Source organism: Benincasa hispida, chromosome 12 (genome assembly GCF_027475165.1).
Source record: "Benincasa hispida cultivar pf3 chromosome 12, pf3_genome.v1.1, whole genome shotgun sequence".
NCBI classification, from domain to species: Eukaryota; Viridiplantae; Streptophyta; class Magnoliopsida; order Cucurbitales; family Cucurbitaceae; genus Benincasa; species Benincasa hispida.
In genome coordinates this window covers 32613322-32616725 of record NC_143489.1, presented here as the reverse complement: position 1 = coordinate 32616725, position 3404 = coordinate 32613322, and the positions used below count along the sequence as shown (strand labels likewise).

The 3404-nt window shown below is 33.7% G+C and overlaps 1 long non-coding RNA gene across 1 annotated transcript; it reads right to left on the bottom strand.

The window, feature by feature from the left end:
• Positions 1–409: 409 nt before the first annotated feature.
• LOC120067988 (uncharacterized) lies at positions 410–2008 on the bottom strand. Its single transcript, XR_005479064.2, has 3 exons — positions 1870–2008; positions 1738–1786; positions 410–927 (listed from the first exon to the last, which is right to left on the bottom strand). It is a non-coding gene; the product is annotated as an uncharacterized LOC120067988 (long non-coding RNA).
• Positions 2009–3404: the final 1396 nt, after the last annotated feature.

Genomic DNA, 3404 nt, shown 5'->3' with positions numbered 1-3404 from the left:
TCCAAATCAAATTAAATTGGGACAAAGCTCAAAATTTTTCATAAATTTGGCGATATTCCAAATTTTATCCCAAATTCAAGTTAAACTTATGTACTAAATTCATAGTTTGACTGTCACATCAATTGAAGTCAAATTCAAGAACAAATATATTTGGATTTTTATTTCAACTTTATATTTTTCGAGTTTCATCCACTCATGTATGTGCATAAATCTCGAAAGGGGCATTTGTTGAATAAGAAATTTTAGACCAATCACAAGTTGCCACGTCATTTACTAAATTAATGATGAAATTCCAAATTATTAAATTTGGGCTCAATTAGGAGTTGACATATGTCCTGAATTGAAGTTGAAGACAAATTTCGATGACGCCACGTTATTTTATCATGACCATTGAATCAGATAAGATTAATTGGACCCAATTTGATATTATTATTTAGGTCAAAGTCCAACTAAGTCCAAAAATAGGCTGAATTTGATGCAAATGTCAAATCAGGCCTAAATCTGATTAATTGGGCTCAAAGGCCAACCCCATGGACCAACCAAGCCCAAGTCCAACTAATTGAGCCTAAAGGTCAGGCCTATGGATCAACCAAACCCAAGCCCACCTGTGAACTCTATAAATTGATAAGTTCTCCTCATTTGGAGGGGTCAGCAATTCTATACTCCAGAGAGCTTATAGGGAATTCTCTATAATCAGAAGACGGGAAGTCCTTTGAAGATGCAAGCATTCTGAAGACTGAAGTCCTTTGAAGATACAAGCATTTTCTATATTCAGAGAGTCCAGAGAATTCATCAACAAGCAGAAGACTTCCAAGACTCCACTCCTAGAAGGCAGAAGACCCTTGAAGACACAAAAAAGACTCTTCCAAGATTTCTGCTTAAGAACGTTCGGTGCTTTTCTTCTTCAGGTCAAGCACATTCACCCAACTGAGAGAGAATCAGATGATCAAGTATTAGAGATCGAACCACATCGCATCAAATCAACTTCAATATCAACACCAACTCAAGTTCAACTCCACGAAACAAGTTTCTCCGGAAGCCTCGTGTGAACACTAATCCTCCAATAAGATCAACAAGCCTAAAGGCCGATCATCTAAGAAGATCATCAAGCCCAAAGGCCGATCATCCTAGAAGATCAGCAAGCCCAAAGGCCGATCATCCAAGAAGATCATCAAGCCCAAAGGCCAATCATCCAAGAAGATCAACAAGCCCAAAGGCCGATCATCCAAGAAGATCAACAAGCCCAAAGGCCGATCACCCAAGAAGATCAACTAGCTTAAAGTTTATAGTTTATTTTGAAAGCATTAAAATTAATACAAATACAAAGTTCAAATTCCACGAAATAAAATTCTCTTGGAATCTCATGCGAACACAAGTACTTAGCACTCAAACATGAATATTGAATAATCTTAAAAATTAGACAACATTTTTTTTCTCTTTTGAAAAATTATAACATATTTAATTTTATTCACTCAATTGTAAAACTGGTAATTATAAGAAAAATAAAAATTGTAGTTTCATATTAAACATGTATTACACTCATACTAAATAGTATATAAAATAACAACGATCTACGAGTAAATAAAAACGTCCTCAATAATGTCCAAGTACATGTGAAAATAAATATATGTAAGTAGCAATGATTAAAAGTCGCAATCCATTACAAATAGTTCACCAAAATTTTTAGAAAGATATTGGATTATAAAAAAATTTATTCTGAACATAAAACTAACGAACCTCAAACTAATTAGGAATGAAATGTGGGAATGTATAATTATTTTGGGTCCTACAAGAAAGATAAGAAAGTATATTTAGATTAGGATGAAGGTAAATGCAAATGAAATAACAATTAAACATACTACAACTTACCTTTTGATTAGGTTCTGAGTGAGTAGAGGTTAAAACACCAAGAATACATGGAGGCAGACCAGAGATGTTATCTAACAAAATTAATAAACCACGTTAATGAATATCTTATTTATTATAAAAGAATGGAGAGAAAGCGTACCTCTTTAAGCAAAATCGTTCGAATCGTAACCACCCTTGTATGAATGTAAAAACATTGAGCAAGTGGGTGTTGGGGTTGATATCCTAAATCTCGTGGTCATGTAATTTGTAATTGTACTTGTACAAACATTTTATTTATCTAATAAAATAAGAGGTATTTTATTCCATATTTAGTTTCATTAATCCAAAACCAATAAACTAAGATCCAAAGTTATCCGTTGTAACTTAAACACGTATGTGGATACATACAGGTGGATCATATTTAAATGATAATCTAAATGGTCTGCAGTAAATGGATAAGGCTGGGTACCTTATCTTGGTGACACTACGAACACGACCCGCTTTGTAGTTGTTACAATTGTTGTAAAGTGCTACAAATGATCTAATCCTGATCATTCATGTGAAGACATGTGAGCGGGAGTATCCTATACAAAGAATTGTATAAGACCGGACCACGAAATGAAGAGTCTCTTATAACACCGTTGTTAGAAGAGACTTACAGTTCACCAGGATGACCATAGATGACTTAACCTGAACCCTGAGTGAATTGTGAACTCATGCCTATGAAGGTGGTCCTTTGATCTATATGGGTGAAAGTGTCTAGATTCGCTGTCTCAATAAGCCTACCATTTTGGGGATTCGTTTAATTGAGAAGCTAGAAACGCAGCTACACAAGAAGAAATTCACTCATTTCCTTCTGTTAGGGTAAGTAGAGATGTTGCTCCCTTAAGGACTAATTTTGGAGCTTGAACAATGTGGTGCCACACCCTCTCCTGGCCCGAAAGGGGTTTGGTTATAGTTGGACTATAACTAATTGTTCATTAGAAGGATCAATGGTACCTAAGGAGTTAGATGTAACTACAGGAGAAAAACAGTCATTTTGGCTCAGCTGTACTTACGAGCAATTTGTGAAGGGCCAACGCTGTTGATTAGTTATATCCAATGGACACAAAAATATATCTATAGTGCGAAAAGTGCAGCTGTCGATCTTTAGTAGAGTGATCGGCAGTTATTGAAAGTTGATTAATTTAATTAAAGAGTTTAATTAATTGATCAAGTATCATTGGAGCTTCGATCTATAGGTCCATAAATTGTCCCCTCTTAGCTCAATTAGGATTATTGAGAATCAAATTAATTTTGGATTAATTTGCATTGTTCAAATTAATTAAAATGATTTAATTATATAAGATACAATTAAGATAATGTATAGGATACATTATAATATAAAGTTTCAATGAGAGAAATAACTTGAATATGATTCAAATATTAGCTATATGGATATGATTCATATTAATTCTATAGGTTATATGAGAGATCAATAAACTATAGGTTATATTATATGCGATATAATAAACTATAGATTATATGTTATATGGGATATAATATATAGTATGGTT